This window comes from Mycetomoellerius zeteki, unplaced genomic scaffold (assembly GCF_001594055.1).
Source record: "Mycetomoellerius zeteki isolate Tzet28-1 unplaced genomic scaffold, Tzet1.0 scaffold437, whole genome shotgun sequence".
In the NCBI taxonomy this organism is placed as follows: Eukaryota; Metazoa; Arthropoda; class Insecta; order Hymenoptera; family Formicidae; genus Mycetomoellerius; species Mycetomoellerius zeteki.
Genome location: NW_017257432.1, coordinates 311094 through 332039, shown reverse-complemented (window position 1 = coordinate 332039; position 20946 = coordinate 311094).

The following is a 20946-nucleotide window of genomic DNA, read 5'->3' as shown; positions in this document are numbered from 1 at the left end:
CTTGTTCGAAAATATTTGAATATTAATACAACATCAAAAGGAAGTTTGATAATATATAGTTAGCAAAAGTACTTTTTAGCATTATTGGTGCAATATTTAGTAAATATTACCAAACATAATAATAGTAATTAATAGTTTGGTAATAAAAAAGTGAGATAATTTTATCTCACATAAGAATTATTTACTTGGTCCAACATTGATTCAGTATCGTCAGGCAATCTTGTTCCAGTATTGCTTAATTATTGTGCCGTATGTGGGCCAGTACAGGCTGTAATACAGGCCAAACTCTGACCGCAAGACGGGCCAAGTTCTGGCTGCAATACAGACCCAGCACTGAGCCACATATAGTGCCAATAGTACTTAATATCAAAATTACAAAATTAAATTACAAAATTAATAAACTTACATTTTTCCGTAACAGAAATTATATCGGATATGAATGTCATATAATAAATATATCGATGGAATATATATGTAATATATATTAATATATTATATCTTTTCATACCATTTTTATTTTACTTTTATTAATACTGAGCCAGTTGTATAACCATACTTTTATATTAATACTGGATCAGTATTATACTCAAGTTATATACTCAATGGTGATCCAATTGTGTACTTCCTCGTATATTATTGGCAGTGTTGGATCAGTATTGGCAATTAAGCACGGCATGGCATTACACTCCTGTGTTAAATCTATACACATATACTGGCACAACATTGGCGGTCAGTACTGCTACGACGACGTACCGTTCCGAGATTAGACTATTTTGACATTTCTACGTGAGTAGAAAAGTAAAATTAGCGTTTAATTTTGGTTATATTAATTGAACACATTTAATTCAAATTATTTCACCAAATAACTTTAATAACTATTATCTTGGCTTGATTATTACTACCAGTCTTTTTTCAGTGAAGATATCTCTTATGATGAAAACTATTATTTGAACAAATACTTTTATGTAGACATTGTAGACGATGTATATTTAATAAAAATCATCACATTTGTTAAATTATATTGTTAATATTGTTAATTGTGCTGCAGTGTATTTTGCTTCAAGAAAATTTACGATACATATATATGCGACTGCGCTTATGTCACAATTACGCTTAACACCATGCATACCTATATATAATTACAAATATCGTTTTGTTTTGCCGCAACCTACTGTGCGGGGGTGAATCTTATCTCGGTGGCGTGCAACCCATTCCGGATATCCGTCGAAATAATCGTAGGATCAGAGACATCGTTTCTCCCGGGACTTCCCTACCGGAAACGAGTACCGCTCGCACAGACGAGCCGCTTGCTCGCACGAGATATTATCTCACTGATAAAGTGTCGGCGGGCACGGACGAACAGATATACCAATTAGGACGCGCGATAACGATCTCGATCAAGGTGTCACTCCCGCCCGATTGAATCGTTGAAATATCGTAACCAAATATCGATCCGTACGCTATTATTGAGGTATTAAGTGTTATCCACAGTAATCGTATAATCGCGCGTCGTAAAACACGGAGCTGTTTCTAACTAATAAATATATCGGAACAAACGCGCGATCGTAAGTCACGTCTCACGAAGCCGTGGATAAAAAAGCTATTCGACGAAACAAATGTAGCCATTGGAAGTGTCAGTAAAATTTAACTCGCATGGCTGCATGACTACTTAAAACGAATAATTGTGAGTAAACTTCTGAAAAAAATACTAAATGAAGCACGAATCAAATTAATTCATATTGTATTATTAGATTCATACATTTCTTCCTATGTTCTAGAAAAGCCGACTTTTAGATTAACGAACAACAGAAAATTTGCTTTTAATCGCTCGATTCGCAGCTCATAGTACTTTTACAAAGTGAATCCTTTCATTTCTCATTATCAAAAGAATTCATTTTTCAGTATTTGTTTCAAAAGGAATATTGATAAGATGATAAAGAATTCGAATGTTTTTAAAGCAAATGAAATCTGATCGTGATACTGAATGAAAAGATACGCCAGAATGAGAAACAAGTCCCAGAGGATTTCTACATGGGAACAATGAGTCACTGCTGACGGCTCATCAAGCGCGAAGTTTGTTGTAATTACGGCATCTGTCGTGCGCAAATTGCATATTTCCTATGTTATAATTATGCGATCATAATTAGTACGTTCTCGAATTTCACTAGACAAGGTTTGAATACACTGTAACGTTATACCTATCCCTATTAATGCTTAATTTATAGCTGATAATGTCTCGATTTCAAAGCATCAAGTCTCAATATCTTAATCGATAAATCCAATTATGAAAAACGAGGAAAGAGGCAAACTGTCGAAATTATCGCATATTATTATTTAATAACAATATCAGGAAGATGAAAAGTTCGTCATTGTGTATCCATATAATAACAGTTATTATATGGCTGCACAATGACGAACTTTTCATCTTCTTGATATGAATTTAACGATTGTATTAATTACATTGAAAATGCATTCATTATTCAACAACAAAATGAGGAAGATAATCTTAATTAATATCTTTCTTAGAAAAATGCTTCACAGCCATGTAAACTAGAAATATATAGGAGGAGTTGTAATTTGGAGCATTAAGGGTCATTCGAAACGCATTGTTCTCCGAGATCCGAAAAGGTTATTGTCTTCATGCAACATTGTTTGCTATGCGGCAGCTTCCTTGCAGATGCTTCCAGGATCGAGACGTTCATCAAACTCGTAGAATCGCAGCAAGCATTTCCTTTCTTGAGTCGTCAATCGGCACCGACACGCGTTAGCAGTTTAGCTCGCTATATCTGATCTCGATGTGCAAAAACACATCTTTTTAACGCGGTCGAAGGCGCCGAGGCCGACGGGCGACAAAACGAGTACGACCGAGGAGGTTTCGGAATATCGAACGAGCGGAAACGCTTTGTAGGGTCCGTGTTGGTTCGCCGAGTTCCGAGAAAACGAGATCTCTCGATCTCCTCGAGCGCGTTCAGCTCGTCCCGTCGTTTCTCTTCCCTCCCCGACTTCGGGGCCACGATCTCCAACGCGACGTGTTTCCACGTCGTCCATCTCCCTGTCGCTCTAGGATTCGCGCGATTCTTCCCGATGCTCGACAGATTCGTCCCGATTCCCTTTCCTATTCTCGACTCTGTTCTCGTTCTCGCTTCTCAACAAACGGCGATGTAACAGGAGCGAACCGCAGGAGGAGCAATGCGAATAGCAAAGGCTTGGCAAAAGGCAGAAGCAAAAAATAGAAGGAAAAAAAACAGATTAATCCATGACGACTCGAAGGCCATTCTTCAAGGCCAACTTGTATACGTGCTCGTGAGCAAGGGGCCACCAACGAGTGCAACGCTCGCCGAAATTAGTGGAACACAACGCTGATAATCTGTGTGCTTAATTCGTCTCTCCTCCGTAAGGGATTAGAAAAATACGTAAAATTTTTATGCACGCTCATACCGATCCACGATAGCCACTCATTCGACGAGCTTCGCTCATTTGCTCGCTCGTTAACGCTTGTAGAACGACGCGCGAAGAAACGCGTGCACGCGAGTACGTGGCAAACGAACGGCTAAAAATTCAGCTGGCCTGGCTAAAATCTTTCCAAAGTAACCGGACACTTCGCGGGCCATTATATCGGTTGCCTTAGCGAGCGGCTGAATATTTTATCGTATTTTTATAGCGATCGGGTCGCCGTCGCGAAGCCCGGATTTCTGACTGCCGTCAAGTATCATGTGTGAGCGAGTTTTTTTCAGCTCAGGAAGCGGTTACATATTTACGCCTCTTCGTGTAAACATCCTTGTATTAGCTGCACGCCTGTCATGTGGTTACATTTCTCTAAAAAAAAAAAAAAAAAAAAAAAAACGATGAAGTATCAACTACTTTATGATGAAAAAAATCTGCATTTGTAATTTCGATGTAAAAAAGGTAAATTAAATTAATTTTCGTAAAACTTATGTAATATCGTAGCCAATTAATAGGAACGGTAAATCGAATTAAAGTTGAAAACTCACCTACTACAAAAATCTGTTCTGAACATACGAGTGACTACTTCCTGGCGAGTGAGACAAGTTAGCGGAGGAAGTTTAAATTAGTTTAAATGCCTCTGCAAGCAGATTTTTAAATTTCAATCCGTTACTCCGCGATTCTCGTATAAAATCACGTATCTGTAATTTTAGTGCCATTAGAAAGACAGACGGGTTATTATCATCGGTACCTAAAGCGAAGCGGATAAGAGCAATTTATCGTGCATTTATCGTATTTAGCAGGCGCGTCTCATACTTAAAACGCCATTATAGCTCTTAATTTGCATCGCCGCGATGTAGCGACATTGTAATCCTATTGTACTGTCGGATCTCACCAGCGGGAAAGAGGACTCCTCCACTTTGACGAACGTTTCCTCGAGCGACGGAGCCGGAATCCCTCGATCGTGTATTCCTACGACCTTGCACGCACTGATCCTCGCCTAGGTAACGCGTTCCCACGTTATCGTAATGCGGATACTGTCTACTCGATATTGCGCGCCCGTGCGCGATCAACGTTAATAGTTGCGAAACGGACAAATGGTAATAGAGTACGCGCGAACAGATCGCCTACCCGAGAGCGATTTCGCGCCGTTTCTACCACACGCGGCGCGAATCGTAGCTGCGTATATTCTATTTAGTTGCGCCTTTCACGCATTAATGATAATGACACGCAACCCTCGGCGAAGGACAGTCGCGAGCTGTGCTTGGAATTCCGAGGCGTTGGCAAGATTTATTGCGATTTCAGCGCAATGCCTTCGCGCACCGATGATACCGTCGGCTTCGTTCTCGGAAATATTGCGGCTAGATTATGATCATACTTTCGTGAAATGATCGATCCATTCATAAGTGTTCATTAATCTGACAATCGGATCAAAAGACCCGAGGCGTTACACGGACTATGATCGAGGAAATTATTATCAGCCTTTAAAAATCCATTTTGTAATTATAATTTTATGAGAACAATATGGAGCAGAGTTTTGTAACAGTTCTGGGAATCAGAGAATACTTTCTATTTTTGTAATTCTCTGTCCAAGTAGTGTGGTTATTATTCAATATGACATTACAATAAGCGAATTAATATCAATTATTTCATACAGTTATTAAATTTTTTTATGTATATACATGTATATATAAAATGTATACAAATTCACATTGAATTATTTAAGGATTAAAGATCCAGCTTCGACCGTTGTGGGTCTTTATTTCCTATTTCCTTATTGATTATGTTTTCACATGTAATAAAATGCCAATAAAATTCTTATTGTTCTTATTTATACATTTTTTTGTTCTCTGTTATTATTTTTTTTTAAATTATTCGTTGATCCATATAAAGGTTAATACATACTTGAACGTTCAAGCATTTTTTTATGTATCGCCCTACGCAACAACGCCTTGTGAATCGAAATTACACGTAATACGTCTCATTATAGAAATTTCTTTCGGATTACTTTACGAGGTAACGCTCGAGACTAGAAAAGTTTCCTCGCTTACGTAACTTCAACCGTGCGAACTCTGACCGAAGCATCGTTAAATACCGCCTTTATGCTCCACAAGTGGTACCTTCACGATGAGAAAACAACGTCGATTCTTACGATCGAAATACAATGAAGCATAAAAGCAGATATAAGAAGTAAAAGAAAAGTATCATATAGCGTTACTAATGCGCGGGGAATAATTATAAGAAATAACTAATTGAAACGTAGATCGAGATAATAAGTGCGATTTCATTTATCAATAAAATCAATAAAAAGTGCATTATTCGCGTGCATACATGTTAGATGTCAAAGAAGCAATGAAGCAATGAAGCAATGATAACCCAATCTCTTCAATTAAATAACATTTCGTTATTTTTAACTTTCATGTGTCAAAATGTAAATCAGTACATTTCTGACTACCTAAATTAAACTTGGGTCAAATTTAATACATTTTTGACTTAATAAATTATAACTCCATATTGTTTTAATTAAATTAATAATATATTAATAGTCGAGATCTACAGAAATAATTAAAACTCAAATTGAATACAAATCGACATCCTGAATTTAAAAGTGTATATAAATGAATATCTATTTTTTCTCTGCGTATCGATACACCACTTTGCTGCAAATCTATAACAGTATCTGTTTCTTAAATCCCTATTCTCAGATTTCATTGTTTTTTATATTAGTCGTTAACCGCGGCACGTACGACTCTTCCGCGCCATTTTCGCGGCTAGATAAGGCGCTAAAAGCCGCCTCGTTTATCTTGTCGACCCTCGAGGTCTCGACGCTAACGACGGTACAATTTGTTCTGTGTATTCGGACCGTTCAAACAATAGGCGTTCGCGCGCGAGCGTTATCGGCCTGAGCAAATGCAGAAAAATCTAGCCGTCGGTTTACATTCCCGTGAGTCACCGGGGCGGAGATGGAGAAAACGTGTCGCCTTGACTATTAGGAAAAAAGTGTCATGCGCGCATACACGCCTTTATGTATACTCGTAAAAAGACCTGCGGAGTCGCGTCGTAAAACGCTCGCGGACACGCGGCGTTACAGTTACGATCGGTCGTACTCGGTTAGCGATTAAAAGTTCTTTTTCATTTAAGGCCCCGACAGAGCGTTCGAGAGTTTCCGGCACGGCTGAACGTGGGCTCGATCTTAGACCATTTAATTTGACCAGGATGACCTCGGTTTTCTGGGTTAAGAGTGTCCGAAGGAACCGCCTTCTAACGACCTCTTTCGCCTCGTCGGCTTTTGCTCGCACGCTCCGCGATATTCCATTTGCTCTTTTCGAGATACTAAGAACGGGTTCAGCTCCAACAAGGTCCTGGTTCTCCAAGAGATTCTCCTCGTATTATGAAGACTATATGGCGCACAAGATTCTAGCAAAGCTAATTTCGTATATCTTTTGACTGTTATACGCGCGTCAAAGCGATTTATGTTTTCTTATCTCATTTGCTCATTATTTGAAATAAATGTGGTATACCGACTCAACCGACTGATTTAACTATAGTTAATAACAGATACAATTTTGAAAATGCATATTCAACATATTTAGATATAGTTTATTATTATGTCACAATATATGAATCGTATGTCTATAAATATTTAATAATTTCGGAACTAATTGTAAGCCTTTTTCTGTCAAAATAACTCTATTAACTTTCAATATATGTATAAAATAATTAATATATTATAATTATTAATAAACTAAAATTCAGATTATATTTTTATCTCCAATAAACATTGTTTTACAGCGTATGATACATATGATAAATTATTATATTAGTAATTGGAAAGGGAAATAATCCATAACCCGAGTAGCACAATTCATTTTGCCAATTTAACCAGCGAAACGCTGGTTAAACATTGGCATACATTGGAAACATATTCGGCCAATATTACGCCAATAAATTGTATTACTAGGAAACATACTAATGTACATATTAATCATAGAAAACAGTTTCGTATTCTACAAATATTACTTATATTTTTTGATTATTTGGTACATTAGCATGCTTCTAAATAAACCCGTGGAGGATGCGTTCTCACATTAGATGAAAAATTATCTACTACTGTATTTATTGGAGACAACTGGTACGTTAAGCCGAGGAGAGAGAGAGACCTAGAATCACGCACATGCGCGAGACCGGTTGCTCGATTTACGCACGTTCGACAGCCTAAAGCGCTTAGTTCTTTCTTAATTTGCCGGCACTCACTTAAGGGAGTCTAAAAAACGCCGGGATACCTTCCAAATGCATGTTTCCTTGCCGCTGCTTCTCGAAAGGGTTCTTTCAGATCTTCTTGGATTTCCATGCGACACGATCGTCACATTAAGTGAGATCAAACGCCTGCGAATACGCGTTGTTTACGATCGCGTGTTGGCGTTCCATTAAGAGTTATTATTTATCGCGCAGACAAAATTAACTCACGAAGAATGCAGCGCACACGATTCTAACTCCTTTCCTCTCTCTGTCTCTCTCTCTCTCTCTCTCTCTCTCTCTCTCTTACTTGGACCAGGGTCGAGAGAGAAATTAACAAATTGCGCTTGCGTCTGACCTAGCTTATGTCATGTGTTCGATAATCGAGAGCATACAGTATCTAAAACTTTGGAAGCTATAATTAAGTTATGTCATCGTTGACTAATGAACTCTGAAAATTACACAAACTTCTGTTGCTAACATACTGTTCCCTAATTTACTAAGGGAGAGTGGATATGGAAGAGCCATGTTTTGAAATATTGATTTCACATTATAACTAACTGAATGTAATAAAAAATTTTTAAATATTTTTGATAGCGACTCTGAATCTATATTACCCATAGGCACATTTCACAGTTAATATCAAAATGTTTCTGTAAAATATTTCTGTAGAGAAGTAGAAGATTATTATATCAAAAAGTAAATTTTTCAGTTAAATGTCTTTTGCATTTATTTGTGATTAGTATTTAGGAGAAATTTTTAATCGAATGTACATTATATAACTAAGAATATAGTTATATATTTGTTTTATTTGTTTTGGTTTATCAGAAATTTTGAGATTGATGTTCAGAACTATGAAGAAGTCGATTCTAAAAATACCAAATTGACCATAGTTCAATACATAACGATGATAACTGCTGTATCAGTACAAGCTGCACCGATTGGGCTCATAACTCATATAACAATAGGGGGATTTTACATTTTTTTTGCAACAAGTATTTTTTATTAGAAATGTTGTATTTTTAATTCTAAGAGATATTAAAGTATAATATATTTTAATTTTATTTGTGTTATTTGCTTATAATTTAGTACATATTATATTAGGAAAATACTTTCAAAGTAATGTTGTGTTAAAACAGCTAAACTCTCTATTTAAAAAAAAGATGATTAAAATTTATTAATGATTATTTTAAATTATTAATCTCATAAATTAATATTTAAATTAAAAAGCAGTTTTATTTCATTAATTATCAAATTAAATTCTTTTTATATTAAAAAAATACTGGTCTTTCATGTCCACTCTCGCCTATATAATCGCGATCAGCATGATAAACTTCCGCTCGCTTTTTCTAGATTATTCTTTTAAACAACGCAATATAATATGCCACGCCTAGTGCACAAGATCGATAGGCTCAATCGCTCCGACGATTTAGTCGGCAATACGTATCACAGTGCGTGGCTAATTCGACATTTGTTCTTGCTTCCTGTCGAGCTAATAGATATACAGCTGCCTAACGGCAACATATTAAGACCATTGTTAGCCACGAGCCTCCGACACGTACTATTTACGACCAACGAATGCGAAAAAGCTGATACTCGCGTGGCAGATACACATATTGTGATCGATAAGACACGTTATGTATACAGACAGATGGAGAATGAAATTGTGCAATCTGAGGGAAACCACAACTATTATTCATCACGGCACAGTACATATGATCGCTCGCCATAATTACTTGGGCTGAGTAATAGTTTCTATTCAAATTCATTGTGTAATGTTGACGATTGATCGAATAAATTCACTCGGGGAACACGCGAAATTTTCACAGGTTCGTTGATTTTGAAATATTTATACGCATCATCAGTCGCATTTTTCTTTCCGGCGTGCAAATCACATATCTGATTTATACATCATTGCAATTCGGACACCACTGCAGATCTAGTGATTGAACGCGCGAGCTTCGAGACACGACACTAATTCGATATCTGTCTTTATTTTATGTCGAGCTGCCAGACACAGTGATGTTAAAGCTGTTAATTTCTTTCACGCTCGCTTATGAAACACACGTTGCGCTGCGGGCACAAGAAATCGAAATCTCGATATACTCATGCGATCTATCATTCATGTTCAATTAATCCGATGCACCGTCGGAGCGATTTGATTTTATATCGAAGGATATATTCGTGATATCATCGCAAAGATTATTCATAATTCTATAATTTAATATTTATTTTCAATATTTATTAATATCTTCCGTCTGCAATTTAGGTCTTTTTGGGATACAAGTAAAATTTTATTTTCAAATTCTTCCGAAATAAAGAAGGATATTGATTTCTAGTTATCCCTCCTAAAATCGAGAAAACTATTTGATAATGTAATAAAGATGTAAAAATAATTCTCACACACACACACACACACACACACACACACACACACACACACACACATACACACACAGATGGAGTATTAAGATTTAAATAATTTAAATTATTGCATAACAAAAAATTGTTGCTTAGCAAAAAATAAATGATTTAAATAACTACTTTATTATAATACCTATATTTTATTTTAATCACATCCATTGCTATTCATTGGCAGGAAAAACATTTCGTCAGACTTGATAGGTGATTCAGCGGACGTTCAGTGGATGGAATTCTACTTTATCGTTCGCTCTTATATCCTATCGTCAAATTGTCACTTGCGGAAAAGCACTCTTACTGTGACGTTATAGTCACCGTTAATTTCGGAATGCGCTGTGCCACGTCGACCGCGAGAAGTGAAAATCTCGATACGCGCACGTGCCGGTATCAATAAATCACGAGCGGTGGCGTCGGCGGACGTCGGTGCACTTAGCCGGCATCTAATCTATTATTGAGAGCGTCATTCGGGTCTCGCACGGGTCGCATTAGCGCCGGGCGTTTAAATGTCGGTCTCCCCGTGATATTTCGAGTGTCTCCATCGGGACGACGCGCGCCGGTGGTCCGTGATTTATTTCGCCCGGTGAAATCGAACGGACGACTGGACGACAGCGAGCAGGATGGCGAACAGACGCTTGAAATCTCCGGCCGTGATCGCATCATGAAAAATCAAATATATTTGCAACGTCCGACCTTAATTTTTTCCGCTAGTGACCTCTCAAACTTGTAAAAACGTTATTTGCGTTTCTTAGAAATGAAAGTACTGGAATTGGAAATCTTATTAATTTATAATCATCTCCGTTATTGCGGGTACTCATCCTGCTCAAAAGATATTGTGTATTCATAGAGTTAAAAAGTGAAACATCACGACGTAATTTGATTATAATAAAATTTAATTAAACATGATGGAAACTATTATTACGATAAAAAACAGTACAACTCTAATTAGTCCTCTCGCTTAAAAACTATATTGTTTATTATAATAACCCTCGATTATTTCGTAGAGTTTTGTTAATTACCGAAGCTTGTCACTTTTATTTTACCTTGGCTGATCACAGAGTATAAATTATTGAATTTTCTTTGATTCTAAATTGATCGCACGACGATCTCGAATCTGACTAGGATAAAAATCTTTGTGCACAGTCACAGAAACGCAACAACAGCACCGAAATCTTTTTCTCGCATTTCTATGTGAAGAGAATTTATCAGATAATGCTCGGGAAGCGAACGCCGCTATACTCGATAATGGCTATAATTTGTATGCATGCGCCGAGACGAGCAAAACGCCAATATTAGTTAGTTGCTCGACCGAGAACTTGTCCCCGATAACGATTCCTAATAACGCAGGTTGTCTCGCGACACAGCGTCAAAAACGATCGTTATAAGAGCAATCGACAACGGCAACGAAGTGAAAGTGTATAAGCCGAGAGATCGAACGTACGCGAACACACACTCATGTATGCATATAAACGCTGTCATCCTGTTTTCAGCTTTGAACACGAGAGCCTATTAGATCCGACAGCGACAGCGGTATCAATCTGACAGACGCCATGAGTGTTGGCAGTACGCGACATCACTAATCGATGTTCCAGACGATTTATCTATCAATATGCCGCTTTTCGCTTTTCCTACATGACATTCCGTTACTTTTATATATTGGACCTTGAAACTGCGATGGTATCGTGAATGATTATCAATTATGCGATTCTCGAGCATGCATCGATAAACACAAGATTTTATCGTAACACTAAATCGTAGTTATCGTTTTGGAATTTTTACAAGTCATATACGTGTATATAAGAATTCTATAATTTTCTTATTGTACAAAATAAAAATTTCATTAATTCGTAGATATAGAAATGGAAAAGTGACATTTATGATAGTTGGAAGAAAAAAACATGCGGATGAAAGAATATCATGCATGGTATTTAAAAAAGTCGTTGATTCAAGATATTATAAAGTCAGATGACTAAAACGATTGGAAGTCTCTTAATCTCACAATAAAAATTTATGAGTTAAACTGCTGTATGAAGTCAAATCTATAAATGCGCAAATTTAAAAATCTCATTTAGCTTCTCTTCGTTCTGCTCAACGTTTTATAGCGGCAGGCAGTATCATCTCCAAGCTTTGATCGCTAACATTGTCATTCTTTATGAAGCTCAAAAGGATCGTCGACGTGTCAATGGAACGATTGACGTTGCATAGAGAATACATCGGAATAATCCCGCTGCAAAAATATCTACGGCTGCCAGAGCGATCGGCTACGGTGCGAAAGGTAACGTAGCCGACACGCCGCGCCGCGTGGCCAATAATAAATCAATGAGTAATTAAAGATTAACGGTACACGGCAAATGAGCGCTCGCGCTCGTTGGTTTCGCGGCGAGGAGGTGCGAGATGGTGGACGCTGATGTATGAATGATTTCATCAAAGGTTATCCATCATCGCCTTCGTCTAGCGGCAAGATGTTTGATGGTGCCGCGCTTCTCTTTAAGCGCGCGCTTCGTGCGTGATGCTGTACACGCGTTCACGAGCGCGCACACGCTTGGATTCAGTCGCGCGAGCATGCCTCCGACAGAGAGAATGCCTTCTGCGGTATTCCGAAGCGGACTACCGGCGACGTTATAAGCGTGTTACGAGCGAGAGAACCTGAGGCCTATGCCGTCGAAGGACAGGTCTCGATAGTACTTGTAGTTTCTTTCTATGGTGCTCGAGTGAAACGACCAGTGTTACGCGGGTATACATAATGACGTCGCGGCGGCGGTCGCGACGGGAAATCGCCCGTAGTGATTAATGAAAGGCGGAAGATAAAGCGACGGACACGAATCGCCGGCTCACGAAACGTACGCATCCCGCGGATAATCTCGATGCCTCGACGATAGCGTAACAGCATTAAGTAGCGGCTTCTTTAATGATGCGGTCGAGGCTAATTCGCGGACCCCGATTGTATCTTTCCGTGATAGGTGGATCTAATTCAGAAACATTTATCGTATCTATTCCGAGACGAAAGCGGTTGCCAACAAGATTGCAGATGGTGCACAAAGTCGTAGGTACATAGTCACGGTGAAGAGAGGGATCGTCGACGAAGGCGCAACGATGCGGCACGTTCTTCATACTCTTCATAGGGAGTCAAGACCGAACAGCAACGTGCCCGCTTATAGCACTTGACACGTTCAATTACACGGTTTTCATGCCTTTTGCCAGCGTTGACGGTTACCAGTTTCGCGAAACGAACTCGGCAGCTTACGCGTCTTTGGAGCTAGCTGCGAAAGCGTGTTACGTCAGTAGCAAAGAACTTCTTTCGTACTTTGTAAATTCTATTGCCACTATTTAATTTTGCTTTTCTTTGGCTTTCACGTATGATCAGAATTTACAAATATAAAATTGCTATGCTAACATTACCTATAATAAATTTGAATATAATAAACTAATATTTACTCGTATATATACTGTGGAAATGTTAATTTTATATAAACGATATTTTTGTCACGCATTATTATTAATTAACTTGCAGTTCTCTTTGTTTGTTGATACGTTTATATTTACCTATCGAGGAAGAATATCTGGTATGCACACACTTTCTATTAGAGATACTAGTGATCTGATTGTGCTTTCGGACATCGATTCAAAATCAATAATTTCGCAGTTATAATCCGGCGTTTCATGCACGGTACGATACGAAATCTCGACCGTAATCGACGAGAGCGAGATACCGCGCGCAGCGGTTGATAAAACTCATAGCGAGGATCGGAGTTAGATAGGGCACGGATAGGGCCCTCATCGATCCGGAATCACGATCGAGCAACGTGCCCGATGATGTTGCTCTCGACAAACTCCAATGCAAACGATCGATTGGACCGGCGGACCGCGAGCGATTTCATCTCGATGTAAGCTGAATCGATCGCATGACTGCGCGATTTCAACCCCGTCCATCCGAGATCGCCGCGCAGGATTACGTCCCTGAGGCGGCAACAATAATAATCGAAGCCGCGGCCCGCGGAAACGAATCTCAATCGAAAATCGCCTACGACGCTTATTCGCGGCACAGGAAATTTACCGCGACTTAACCTGATAATAAACTCGACTATAGAGATCACAGTGTCAATCAGCGATGCCGCATCTTGAAACTTGCTTCTTTCTCTTTTTTTTCCTTTGTATCTTCATTCGATTTTATATTTTCGATTTTCGGCATGATTATATTTATATTTTAACGTTCGTTTGCGCTTTGAGAAAAAATGTGGATTATTTGGGAAGAAATTGGAAAATTAATTGCATAGCAATTAATAGACTCGCTAGAACTGTTGATTCAGGAAAGCTTGCGGACTAAACTGCTGGAAATAGGTCCCGAGTAATAGCTGTTGCATAAACAGCAGTCACTCATGATATTGCGTATGCAGAAGGAACTCACGTATATAATACTTAGTTTACGTGAAGTTATCCCAAGCAAAATGAGAAGCTAAATTTCATTGTTGACGATTGTACTCTCTTGCAACGACATAATTACAATACATTGAAATGGAATGGACATAATTTTGTAGTTTAACACTAGAACTGCGCGGGTCTAATTTAATCGCGGTTCAAAGTAAATCTGGCTTTTTACAAGCGAGGGTTATCACCATAAAAGTAAAAATACATGTAATTAGTTGTGATTATTTATGGAAAGTCACAAAAATCTAAAGCTCCATGTGCAAATCCAAATTGACTGGAAAAGAAAAACTATTAGAGAGATCAAAAATAGCACAGCCGCAATTCTAGTTAAAGATATATTGATTTTTCCTATTTTCATACTATTCATATTTGTATATTTTATTATTATACCCTATCAATATTTCATTTTAATTATAAGATAATTAATATAGACGTGATAAAAAAATTGTAAACATATAAAAGGCAAGAATTTGCGAAAAATATAGTTTAATATGTAACATTTTTTTTTAGGAATAAAAGCAATATTCTAAATATACATGTATCTAAAAATCTCTTAAGAATTAAATATTTGATTTGAAAATATTAAATATACATAAAGACAAAAATAATGTATCGTAATATATTTTGACGAGGACATTTCCTACTTATCTTCTACTGTAATATTCTTGATTTTGTTGAATAGCGTGCGAAAATAATGTCGCTCCCGATTCTCTGAATAACTTCTCACTGTATGGAAAATTAATTAAGACACGATTAGTTAGACTCGATAAGGCAGTATGATCGATAAGAGCACGTCGATAAGTAATTGTGCATCAAGCGCAATAATTAGGCTATGTTAAGCAATAATTAGGATATGGATGATCTTATTTCTTTATGTATACAGGATATCTACAATTTTTCGTTGCTTCCGACAAACTTGCAGCTTTAACCGAAAAAATGAACCTGTGAATTACGATAAGTACTGAAAAGTCGTTAGCTTTCTATTGATCGATGAATAAAATAGAAAGACTAGAGGACAACTCGCTTAATTTGTGTAAATAATCGCCAGACATATATAAAATTCAAGATTCATTTTCATGTGACGTTAAATTTAATAATTGCATTCTAAAATCTTTGAAGTGAAATTTAATGCAAAATAATGACAATTGAACCAGTATTGAAAAAAAGTGGCTCAATTGTCAATTTTTAAGAGTGAGATTTCACTCTTTAGAGTTAGATTTCACTCCAAAGATTTTAGAGTGTAGAAATTCAATTCATCAACAGAAGATTAATATTATCTTGTAATGTGACATTCTTCAAGTTGATTTTTATCGTTCGATTTGTACACGGTAACGCTTAGTTTAGCATTAATCTATTATATCTATCGTATTCCTTAATCCCCTATTATTATTATTATTATTATTCCTTATCCCTATTATTAGCGGTTACGTCTCACATTTCTCCAAACGTCGGTGTCTTCGGGTTTAATTAACCGAAACGATGCATTCACATATTTTTTTATCATACAATTTCCTTTAAACGTTTGCTAACGTACACACGTGCGCGCCTATAAGAATGGTCTGACTTTAAAACCGTGAGAAGGTTTCGTATCCAAAAATGGAAAGATAGAATAGCAGCAAAAGGGATCTGGGACGCGTGTTTTGTTCCTCGTCGTCTGCTGCATCTGTTCGAAAAAGGGTCGTGAATAGGGCTAGTGATACAAGTGGGTAATTATAATCGACGTTGATTATCCGGACGGTTATTTATGAGATATTTATGTATAAGGCCGAAAGTCAGAGCCGGTCGAACGAGGTCGGACGATGTGCTCGGACGCGAGAAGATACGTGCTACTACACGTGAGTTTCACGTACAAGGAAGAACGACAGGCTGATGGAAAGAAAGAGGAAGACGAAGATAGAGTACCCGAGGGAACGAGGCACGAGCCACGCCTTCTCGGGGTCTCGGGTTCGCCATCGTTTTTCTAGCCTAGAGAGAGCTTCGTATGAGTGGGAAAGCTCTTCCCGAGTGCCTTTGACAGCATTTTTAATTACTCTTCTCCTCTCTCGAAACCATCGATAATTTAAGTTCGTTCATATCTTACTTTCGCGCAGAGTGAATTTGGATTATCCAACGTTTTATCTATCGTGTGTTACCTTTAAAAATACTTTTCTCGAACTGCATGCGAAGAGAGAATAAATTGTATGTACCTTTTGTACGAGTGATTTATGAATATGCAGACGGTATAAGAATTTTATGCAATAGAATCATATCGTTAAATACCGTGTTATCTCCAGTCGTGTATCTCCAGTCGTTGTAATGTTGTAATGTTTCGGAGTAAAATAATTGAGTAACCACTACAGCTACTTGAACAGGTGCTAGTTTGTAATAGATTCAGGTAATAATTGATATGTATTGCGTAACAATATCGCGGAATAGTATGAACTTTGAAACTTCGATATCCCTGGAGTGGTATAGGTACGCAAATTGCATCGTTACTAGTTTCGCTTGTTATAATACGTAATATGCCTCATCGATTGTTCCTTCAAAGATTAATTGTCGAAGTAATTTCATTTTATCATTCGGGTTACCATTTATATTTATAAAGATTATTATAGTCAGTAGAATTGGAGTATTTTTAATCATCACCAAGTTTAATTCACGTTATTTACTTAACATCACACATGGCTGAGTTGAGAATTTAATGAACAGTAGCAAGAGTTGAATTAACAGTCGATTAAATCTGGTAAAACGATGATAAATTATCAGAACATATCTCCATCGAAAATCGTGTAGCAGCGCGGTTTATAATTAACAACTTCGACAACTTTAGAAATCACTTTTATATTTCATATATAATACTCAATCAATTGACATGGGATGTTATAATTTATTAATACTTGCTGCTATAAATGCGAAAATATCACGTGTTTCGTTTCATAGCACAACTAGTTGATTGTAAAGAAGATATTAAATCAGATTTTGTGACATGACATTTTAGCATGTCACAATTATTACGCTAATTGGCAGATGCCAATCGTGGAAACTGACACCACGTTTACAGTTTACATCATTTATCGCAATAAAAACCGCATCCGACCAACCCATACCGAGTCAATCAACTTGTATTAACCATCGCAATCAATTCATCATCGATCGATCGAAAAATTCAAAACTCTCGGAGATCTCGTATATACACGCGCGCGTTACGAACATCATACTATACGTGCGTATAGTACGGCGTACATGGGAATCGATGTACCGGAAAAGAACCAGCCCGATCGCGGCAACGCAAAACGTCGACGATGTAGCCGAGGCGAAACGAGGTTAATCGATGCGCTAATTTCGAGTAACTGCGGGATAATTGCGCGGCGTTTCTTGCCGATTTTTCAACCTGCCCCGCGCCACCCCTGCCCAACTCTTCACTCCCTTTCGCACCTGTAAAAACATAATTAATGAGCGTGCGGGAGGAGCTCGAGCAATACCGCCTGATTGCGAGGATTTCATTCTTCACGCTTCCGCGACCGTGGTTACGGTTTACCTCGCAACTTCGCCTCCTTTGTCGAGGGCTGTGGTATTTTCTTTCTTTGACCACGACATAATGTATTCAAGAGAACGAAGATGAAAGAAGAGAGACCGAAAGAGAAGCGTTTAATATTGCCGTTTCTTGAGGGCGGACGTAATAAATACGCGAGAATAAAGTTTCATCTGATATTGTAACATAAATAAAAGATGATGCTATGACAAAATAGTAAAGTGTGATTTTACAAACAAAAACTTGTGAAGAGTAAAACAATATCGACCATCGGATAATACAAAGAAATAGAAAGCGAGATGAAACAAGCAAATTATTTAGGCGTTTTAATATAGAAACAATTGAAACAAGGAGACTTTTGTCAATGATTGATGGCTATTAAAAGAATGATCTTTCAAGTAGAAATTAATTCTCTGTTTAATATTTAGTCAAGAACGACCGATAATCTCGAACTAATTTGATGAGTTGAGACAATATGAGATTGTGACTCAGTAGATTAATAATTAATATCCGTTATAAAATATGAGATAGTCATCTTCAAGTTAGTGATTGCCCGAATACCTGCTTCCGATATTCCTGTCAAGGTTGAGAAATACGTACTTTTGAAACGCAACAATGTATATGTATGGATTGAAAGCGTTAAACTGATTAAAACGACGTGAAGTATTCTATTTGTTTGATCCGCCGCCAATGAATAACCCGTTAGGGAACGACGTGTCAGCATGCTAGATCATTGTCTTTTAATGGCAAACCAGTTCTGTGAATTTCTTTGAACGCTAAAGACGTCCGTGAGCCTTTGAGGGAGTTATACGTATAATCTTACAAATGATGAAAATGCTTTTCCCGTTGATCCGTCAGTAATTAAAATCCGTTACGGAATTATAGTTGCGCAAAGTATTGTCTTCTACTGGCGGCGCGCGACGGTTCTCCCTCGTCAACGGCAGTCAAGACCATTTCAGAGTTAGAAGTCATTAAGCGTGTTGTGTTCGACAAACCTGTGAGCGATTGCGATAAGGTTGAGCCAAATTGAATATGTAATTAAATCGAACGGACGGACGAATGAAATAATGGGTGTCATCTGATAATGACTCCCTCCCTTGTTCTGCCAGTCATGGTCCCGGCATCGTGCGTTGAGACTACGCAAGATTAAAGTCGTGTCCATTTTATGATCCGACAATACCTTGACCCCCACCCAGCGAACAACGATTGATAAATTAATTGATCAATACCCGCAGATATTGCATGTAGATTACGCCATTAATTTTGAGTTTGATCTAGGACCGCAGAGGATCGATAACCTGTTCATTAAATCGGTGAAAATAGCACATGAGAAATTTACTGGCTTAATGTTTGCCTTTGCTATCCGTTTTTGTATGTCGATTAAAACGATTTTTCGTCCAAATCCACATTTTATATTAATTATATAATTTCAATATTAATAAAAAAACATATATATTAAAAAATATATATATTTCATACTTTTGAGAGCGCCAATAATCGGTCAAAGTTAGATCTTATGAATATAATATATATTCTTAATTTTTTAATTTTAATAATCTCAGATGTGACTGTTTTTTTTAAAATTTTAAAAATTAAGAATATATATTATATTCATAACATCTAACTTTGACCGATTATTGGCGCTTTCAAACGTATGTATATTGTACATTTATACGGTCGGATCTTAATTCTTATTTATATATATTTTAATAGTAATTAAAAAATCAGTAATCATGAAAATTTGGTATATTTTATTTTTGAATGTACGTTATGTTTTTAATTTGGTAATTTTATTTTTGAATGTACGTTATATTTTTAATCGCGTACTCTAATTACTGCACATTTACTCTCACTTAACCATAGCTATAATTCATCATACTTTATTTTTTTTTCTCTTTAATTTTTTAAAGGCGAATGTTGCATTCACTTTAAAATTAAATTCGGAGTAAATTCGGGGTCTGTGTGGATTAGCTACACGTAAATATTGAAGATGAAAATGTAGGTATATAGCATTACAGAAAATATAGTATTTCTAATAGCCAAAAAAGTTATATATTGATATATATATATATCGCTAAAATGTATATTAATACTTATATGCTTTAGTAAAAATATAACGTTAGGATTGTCTTTAATAAATCTTGAAGATGGATTCGCTTCAAAAAGCAATGCATTCATATTCAAGGTTTATTAAAGATGATCCTAACGTTATTTTTTTACTAAAGCAGATAAGGGTAATATCACTGTAGCGTTGAATAAGGACGATGTATATTAATAAATTAATTCTTTACTCACAAGATATTTTTCGCTAAAATCAATAAAAAAGATTTTTTTTCAATGACAAGACCATGTTGCCATGATAGATAGTAATACGACATATTGTATATGGTGGGATATTCTACATAAAAAAATTGTTCGACTTAATATAAGAGATCTCATCGTCAGATTCCAAATCCAGCTGTTATACAAATCAATCTATTTACGACCTCCGAATTCTTATACGAGACGATAACGATCGATTCTTCGAGCAATTTATAAAAGTTGGTTATTGTTTCCGACTATATGCGGATGCCTGTCCATGCCGAAAATCCGTGAAAGCAACGAAGAGTCCGACGGTCCCTCAAAGATCAAAACGCGATGAGGCTGGCCAATCGATCGTGACCGTTACAGATCGAAGCCGATGCGATGGCGAGATCGTACGAGTGCCTCTGACGTTTCAAGACAACGTGAAAAGAAGTAATGGTAGATAGTCCTGGTGAGATAAGGTGAACTGACACAAGCCATCACCTCGACTTCTCCGTTGTCCAGAGAGAAGAGAGGCTTCGCTTCACCGCGTCGGGGTTTTCGTTTGTATATTCGGTTACCGTATGTTCCCACAGAACACGCTCTCGCATTTCTTATATACGCTAGTC